The sequence below is a fragment of the Hesperophylax consimilis genome, chromosome 17, assembly GCF_061612785.1.
Source record: "Hesperophylax consimilis isolate HC1 chromosome 17, BYU_Hcon_1.0, whole genome shotgun sequence".
In the NCBI taxonomy this organism is placed as follows: Eukaryota; Metazoa; Arthropoda; class Insecta; order Trichoptera; family Limnephilidae; genus Hesperophylax; species Hesperophylax consimilis.
This window is the reverse complement of record NC_142852.1, coordinates 3,896,883-3,905,675: the sequence shown is the minus strand read 5'-3', so window position 1 is coordinate 3,905,675 and position 8,793 is coordinate 3,896,883. Positions and strand designations below refer to the sequence as shown.

General features: G+C 34.8%; 1 long non-coding RNA gene across 1 annotated transcript; it reads left to right on the top strand.

The window, feature by feature from the left end:
- The first annotated feature begins 610 nt into the window (after positions 1-610).
- On the top strand, positions 611-8,236 carry LOC149415795 (uncharacterized). The gene is made up of 4 exons (XR_016303576.1): positions 611-735; positions 5,065-5,179; positions 6,066-6,215; positions 6,371-8,236. It is a non-coding gene; the product is annotated as an uncharacterized LOC149415795 (long non-coding RNA).
- Positions 8,237-8,793: the final 557 nt, after the last annotated feature.

Genomic DNA, 8,793 nt, shown 5'->3' with positions numbered 1-8,793 from the left:
TTGAATAACTTCTAGTGCAGTGGCAATAAAAATTAACACTTAAATTTGTTGAATTTAATATTTTGTATATATGTTCTTGTATTTTTGTGCAAGGTCAAATTAAATCCTATTAAGTTGTTGCAGTAAGACTGGGTTCGATTCCTAGTTGAGACCGTTACTTTTTATTTTTCTGTGTCTTGTTCTGTTTCATGTTTTGTTTAGATATATTAGTATTATCTTCTACTTCAATGATAAATCAATGCTCACTACATCGGTTGTACTGACCCTGTTTTGTATTACTGTCCATTGTCTTTTTGAAAAAAAAAATATTTTGATGTGTGCATAGCTGTGGGTTTTTTTTTCCTGTTCCTGCATTCCAATATTTTTATTTTTAAAATATAATTTATTTGGGCTAGTGAATTAACGATGTTAGCTGGATGCAGTTATATTGTCTATATTTGCACTTTTTAAATGGCCTTGAGATTTATTTATGGTCCACGATATATTTACCTGTCTGGACCAAACGACCGTTTTATCTGTGGTCGTCTGTGGTTAAGGGGGTGACAAAATGGGGCCATACAAAAAGCACGAAGATATCGATCTAGAGAGTGGTTTATTTATGTGAATAACCTATAAATATTTTTGACAAGTGTCAACTAGTGCTTTCTTCTCCGACAGCCGTTTCTTCCTGTTTCCCAACTCTGTTTATCCCGCGTTGTTAAACTTACTATCCCACGCCTGTGATATTTATTGATAGTAAGTACTCATACTTATATTCATCGCTATTTATTTGGTAGCTGCCGTTATTCCAGTTTAGTTAGGGAATCATTGGGCGTTTTGTCACAGAAGAATGTTTAAACTCTCAATTTGACGTCTACCTATTATTAGATTAGTATTTAGAAGGCATTTATTACAATTACACAACAAAAAATATATGGTTAACAGATATTTTGTTAAAAGCGGAATGGCGGTAAACATTGTAAATATATAAATATAGTTTTTCCACGATAAACAACGTTTCTGTTAACCGTTGTCATATCTTCAAGGTTTTCAAATATGTGTTTTGGCTACGACTTCGTTATTTTGACAGGATATTCTAAGCGAAACCACATTTTATTTTTTTAATGTTTTTTTATTCTAAATAAAAGAAAATTACATATTCACTTATTTAACTAGAAAAAACTAATAGATTACATATTAATATTTTACATTACGATTTTATCCACGATCATTGTTTTGTTGACTGAGCATAAAATTGAACAACTTTTTTTTAAATTTACCTACACTTTTTTTCATTTTTAATTTCGTCTGGGAGGCAATTATTTATCGCACACCTAGATAAAGAGTAGTACAACTCAAAATACCTCTTTTTTCAGGAACAGCAAAAAACATTTTAGGTACTCGATTTTTATGTGACCGATTAAAAATATTGTTATATAATGTTGTATGTTATTTTACTAGGATATTTATTTGCTCAATTACTTATCATCAAATACACGTATCACTTGTTTATTAATTAATTTCGTGTTATTTTAGTATTCGTGACTAAATCATTGTTTAATAATTTTATCAACCCAAATTGTTTCCACATTAGTGATAAATTTTGAATTAATGCACTCTTATTCTGTATATTTTGTTCTATAATCTTCACAGAAAGAGTAGTGCATCTAAAATATGTTTTGGATTATTTGTATTATGTAATCATAAAGTAAAACATTTTTTGTCACAAAACATCTTTATTTAATATTAAGATAACAAACGAATGAAGACAATAACAAAACACAACAGGTTTAGGAAATGGCTTGGAAAATAAAATGAACACTGAGGTACATAATTCTTATTAGAAAACTATTAAACTTTGAATAGATTAGTTTAACGTTTAACAAAGTTGACATTTCTCTTATAGTTTAGGTGTTAACATCTTTAACCAGTATTTTAACATCATTAGTCTATAAATAACAGGAAATGTATTATTTTATTAAAAACACAGCTCTTCTTTGATAGATATTTTAGAAAAAAATATCTAAAATGTTTTCTGTTTACAATTCGGTACCAAAAAACGACATCGAAAAGGTGACAATAAAGGCATCTAAAGCACATAACTACTACATATTATTATTATAATCAGACTCACCGAGAGGATTTTAATTTACTTAATTAAATCAGACTTTTATTTTGAACGTTTTACCTAATATCTAATGTTTTATTATATAATCATCAAAAACATAACTATTCTGACTTTCTTTGAAATCATGTATACCTACATACATAGGTCCTGAAATTTTTATTCTATACCTAGTGCATTTTTGTAATAAGAATCGACGTAACTCTGTTGAATAATTTTCTTGTCAATTGATTCCATAATGTCCCGCTTTTTATTGCCACCCAATGGTATTTTTTGCAAATAGGCTTGTATCAAAAATTAGAGAAAATTGGTGATCTTGTGTTCGCCTTTGATTCCTTACAAACGCTTTTTTAAAAACCGTCTGTTCGTAAGAAGTTTTATAAAAAAATTTCATCGGTTGCTGCTTTTCAACGCGAAGTTGTTTGATACCATGCCATTTTATTTGTTCTCTGTCAATATTAATAGTGAAATTGTTTCCCTATTCTTCTTGAAGTGCTTTCAGATCATAGAACTTGTCACGTGTAAGTTCTTCCACATTATAAGGTTTCCCAGTCTTTTTAGCAGTTCTTATTGGGGTAGCGTATTGTTGTGGAGCGCTAGGAATCGGGAAACCTGTTTTAGTTTTGCATTTCAATTTGCAATTATCTTGGCATGGAGGCTTGACTGCTCTTTCAGGGACGCTCTTATTTGTTGAACTCACATAAGCCTTCCCGGTGTTTCGCCGAGATTTCTTAATATTTGAGGACCAGCCGGCAGGGTTTCTTATCCTTTTCGTACTCCTTTGAAGGTTTTCAGAATTAACAGACTGCTCTATGATCGGTTGAGAGGTGGAAGCTTCAGCATGCGAATTCTCGTTTAAAAGATTGGCAGATGGCACAGCGTTACTATCTATTTCTGTATTATAACTGCTTGAAGAACTGCTGCTGGAACTACTAGATGATGAGCTAGAACTGGAGGAGAAGGTAGTACTGGAAGAACGAGACTTTATTCTTGGAACGATGAGTGATGGACCGTGAGTTACCTCTGTGGGAGGTGGGTTGAAGAGCGGATCCGCATCCGAATCGTCGAAATCGCTTCCATCGCTGTTAACCGGTGAATATATAGTAAGATGGTTTTACCTGGGTACTGGTTGATGGTGATGCTACCGTTGTTGGATTCTTTTGTAAATTCATGATGTCATTTTTCTAGGTTTTTCCATCACCTCGGTGCTCGTCGAAGGTGTTATTGAGTTTTCTCGGAGCTCCATCTCCGTATAATCGGCGTTAACTAGTGAAATACAGTGCGATAGTTTTACCTGGGTACTGGTTCATGGTGATGCTACCGTCGTTGGGTTCTTTCGAAACTCCATAGTGTCATTTCTCAACATTTTTTTCATCACCTTGGTGCTCGTGGAGGGTATTGTTGAGTTCTCTTGAAGCTCCATCTTCGTATAACTGCTCTCAGGCTCATTTGAGCTAGCCTCAATCGCCTTCTGTAGAAGTAAAAGCCCAAGGCCCTCCATGATCTGTAGCAAAAATGCGAAGTAGTTACTATACTAATAATACTATACTCACCCAAAAAAATGTTTTTAAATCACAGTATTTCTGATAATTAAAATTTATAAAAATCGATTTCAGACATACAAGGAAAACTTTAAATATGCCTCTGTCAAAATAAACAATAGCATTTATTGCTTTAGAATTAGAGCCAATTTAAATTTATCCAGCAATACCAGACTAACTCAAATATTGTAAAATAATTTCAACAACACTAAACTATTATGAATAAGTAAAATTAAAATTACTTACTTTTGTAAACAAAACCGGAGTAAGTGGAGTTGATATGTAGAACGCCCGAGAAACAAGACAGGTTCAATCACAAATACCAAATCAACTAAAATAATTCACGCTTTATGACTGCAGTTAATCACGTATACAACTAAGTCGAAATAATCCAGTCTTTGTGCGTATTGACAGCACCTTCCCCTACGGCTGGTATGTTGTAACTGGTGATATGTTACTGTTGTTGGTGGTGGGTGTACGTGGAGCAACTCAGAAAGACTAACTTACATCGCCATCACATTATTATTGATGGAGATTTTTAGACAGGTGTCTTTGTAGTTTGTGTAGTTTTCGACGCAGATTCCGACAACCGCAATAACTCAATTTTGAATTATTCCTAGTTGTGCTACCCCTTATCTAGGTGTGCGATATGTTGCTCCCCTCGTAACCAATGGATTGCTTGCCGTAATGAGTATGTATGGTGTTTTAATGTATTTTGTCGTGATGCCGTGTAAAGTGTGTGTGTACTTGGTATGTTTTAATGATTTCTGAATTTGGATGTATGAGTTTATTATTTATTTTGCATATAAGGAGACATGTATAATATTCATAAAAAGTTTCTTAATGTTAATAGTTTTGTTTCCATGCATAATTTCTCTGTTGATGTTCTAGGTTTGAAGTGAAATAGCTTTTTGATTACTTTGTTTTGTTTTACGTGTAGTTCATTTATATATTTATTTTATTTTATTTATTAATCTTAAGTTAGCTCACATCTTCGTGTGTGCTAATAGTTTTATAAACATATAAACATGTACATTGTTTGGTAAACATAATCTTTCTTTAAATATTTCAATAAAATGATCATATGCATATGTTTCATATGCATTTCCCCAGATTTCAATCAAGTAGTTTAAATGTGAATGTATGAGGCTATAATATAGACCTTTTTAAATTTTATTTGGTAACATATACGATATCCGGCTTAGTAGGCTAATTAAAGGGTTGATTTTATCATTAATATCTTGAATATGCTGTTTAAAAGTTAGGTGTTTATCAATGTATAAGGATTTGCAGGTTGTTATATTCAATTTTTAAGGGTACGTAAGGAGGAATGATTTAACGAGTTGAGCCTTAAATCATGAATCCTGCTTTAATTGTACTTTTGGATTTTTATTTTATTTTAACAACGTTCTGTTTCAGATATATTCTTGGGGTTTAACCAATAACCAAACTCTACCAAAGCAGACCATGGATCTACTGAAGCCAGATACTATATCCATCAAGACGGAATCAGGGCTCCAGGAAGAAGATGGAGGTGAAATTGCACTTTCAAATTTAGATTTCGACCACCCAGCTGTAACGAAGGAATGCTCGCAATATGCGGAGAGTACTCAGACAGCCAGTTTGTTGCATTGCATACTTGCAAAATATAGAACTTTAAATTCGGATGTCCGGAATCAATATCTCTTTTGAAATGTCGTGCAAACAGGACACATACTTGTTCACAACATCCTTTCTTATAATACATGAAGTGTATTGGGTTTTTACCTTAATTTACCTTGCCGGAAAATACCAAAATACAGCACTCATTAAACTTTATTATATTATACACAATAAGTTCTCGGTTCCTCAATTTTCACCTAATTTCATTTTTTGACATGATATAAATAACACGTATTTATTATACGTTATAAATACATAAATATTGATTGGAAAAACAATATCCCATTGACTGGAAACAATCAAACTCTCTACTACGGGTGCTCTAGAGAAAGTTTTTGTTTTTTGAAGAATCGGTCACTGAAGCGGACATCTGAGGTCATTTTTTATCTAACATTGACCCCGTTGATGAATGGTATCTTTATTCGTAAAAAAATAGTTTATTGTTTTCCAATTTAACAAAATTCTCGTTTATATCAATTTTAAGAAGATACAGGGCTGGTTCTATCCTGGCGCAATTGGAGCAGTTCGCTCCGGGCGTCGAGTGCTCAACCTAACACATCGCCTTTGATATTATTTTTGATAAATACCGCGCTAAAAAAAAACACAAATCATCATTTTATTGATTACAGTGATATCCTGCTTTGGCTTGTAGTTATTGAGACTGTTAGGGCAGTCAAAATTTAACTCGCGCCTGGCGCCGTTTGGTCCAGGGCTGGCCATGCAAAAATACATTCTATTTACTGTCATTTTTATTACAGGAAGCATTTATGTGGAGGCAGTTACCGTAAACGCGGATCTTGGACCCCGAGAAGATGAAGCGGGGCTTACTTATATGAAAATTGACATAGACCTGCCGGATGTAAAAGAGGAATGCTTAGAACGCTTTGGAAGAATTACCAAGGCAGCAGGTAAAACCAATTTTTCACTGTAAACTTGAACGATTCGGACTCTCCTATTTTTTTAACCTCTCTACGAACTTACTTCGCTTATTAACTCTAAGTTTAGAAAAAATGTGTTTAACTGAGTCATTTTCACCCATGTTATTTTTCAAATTTGTCGACAGATCTTCAGACGCATTTTGTCGAAAAAGGATTCACTCCTCCACATAGCAACTATTCCTCCTCTCCTAAGTCAAATTTTGCAATAAACGTACGCACCCATGAAAGAGAAAAATATTTTTACTGTACCGATCGAAAGGGAGATTTAAAGAGCCACATGCTTACTCACACGGGAGAAAAACCTTTTTCATGTTCCGTGTGCAACTATGCATGTAATCATAAGAGTCATTTAAAGAGCCACATGCTGACTCACACTGGAGAAAAACCTTTTTCATGTTCCGTGTGCAACTATGCCTGTTGTCGAAAGGGTCACCTAAAGAGCCACATGCTGATTCACAGTGGAGAAAAACCTTTTTCATGTTCCGTGTGCAACTATGCGAGTTGTCGAAAAGGTCAGCTGAAAAGGCACATGCTGACTCACAGTGGAGAAAAATCTTTTTCATGTTCCGTGTGCAACTATGCATATTATCAAAAGAGCGACCTAACGAACCATATGCGTACTCACAGTGGAGAAAAACCTTTTTCATGTTCGGAGTGCAAGTATGCTAGTTTTCAACAGGGTAGCCTGAAGAGACACTTGCTGACTCACAGTGGAGAAAAACCTTTTTCATGTTCCGTGTGCAACTATGCATGTTATCAAAAGAGCGACCTACCGATCCATATGCGTACTCACAGTGGAGAAAAACCTTTTTCATGTTCCGTGTGCAACTATTCATGTTCTCAAAGGGGTGATTTGACGAGACACATGCTGACCCACAGTGGAGAAAAACCTTTTTCATGTCATGAGTGCAACTATTCATGTTCTTTGAAGGTAAATTTAAAGAGACACATTCTGACTCACAGTGGAGAAAAACCTTTTTCATGTTTGGTGTGCAACTATGCATGTTATCAAAGGTTTCAACTGAAGAGCCATGAGCTGACTCACAGTGGACAAAAACCTTTTTCATGTTCCGTGTGCAACTATGCATGTTATCGAAAGGGTCCACTGAAGATCCATATGCTGACTCACAGTGGAGAAAAACCTTTTTCATGTTCCGCTTGCAACTATGCATGTTATCAAAGGGGCCAACTGAAGAGCCATGAGCTGACTCACAGTGGACAAAAACCTTTTTCATGTTCCGTGTGCAACTATGCATGTTATCGAAAGGGTCAACTGAAGAGCCATATGCTGACTCACAGCGGAGAAAAAACTTTTTCGTGTTCCGTGTGCAACTATGCATGTTATCGAAAGGGTCAACTGAAGAGCCATATGCTGACTCACAGTGGAGAAAAATCTTTTTCATGTCCCGTGTGCAACTATGCGTGTTGTCGAAAGGGTAATTTAAAGAGCCACATGCTGACTCACAGTGGAGCAACTATGCATGTTATCAAAAAAGCGAACTAAACGGACGCATGCAGATTCTCAGTGGATAAAAACATATAAAACATTTGCTAGAACACATGCTGACTCAGAACGGAGAAAAACCCCCTTTTCTTGTTCCGAGTGCAACTATGCAAGTTATCAACAGTGTCCCTTGAAGTGAAATAACTGACTGACAGCTGAAAATTTTTTATTTCGTTTTCTGGCTGAAAAGAGATTTGAAAAAACGCGTGTGCACTTGCAGTTTTTTTTCATATTCAATTCTGCGTTTTCTCGAAAAGACTCTTTGACTGGACACTTTTATTCTTCCTTGCGTTACCATTAATCTTCACGAAAACTATTTACAGAATAAATTCTAGTAATTGATTTGATATGTTTCACCAGAGTGTTTCCAGTATATAAAATTAGTATAATTTTATAGCGGTCAAAATATTAATAATCTTGAGATTTCTTTGAATTTGTTCTGAATCGCTTTGTAAGTGATTTGATTTTTTTAAAACTTAAATGTACGTGTAACTTTAATGTTAATGTATGTGTAAAAAAGAAAATTATGTCATACTACTAACTATAATATCAAAATATATATGAATATGTGTACAGTAATTTTTTTTTTTTTTTTTTTTTACAGTAATACCGCACAAGAGTCCCAACTGCTCCCGTCTGGAGCCAGTGAGACTATGGCATCCCCAATTGGGGTATGTTGTGAGGCTGAGGGTATATTGGGGAGGGGAGGGAGATGGGGAAGAGGAAGGTGGGGAAGTACCTGGCTATTCAGATCTGGTCACCAAACACGGCTAAATTCATTTCAAGCAACGTTTCAATTCTGAATGGTGGTCTTACACCAGGGCGATACTGAGAGTATCTTCCACTCTGGAACGTGCCGCAAATATACTATATATTATTTTTAATTAATTAATTGTGAAATAACACAAATTAATCAAATAAAATTTATTTGCGCACGCCGGGTTCGAACCCGCGACCTTCGGATCTGTAGTCAAAAGCGTATACCACTAGACCACGCCGGCCGTGTATTTCATTATTTCTTCAAATTATATTTTTACCCTTCTA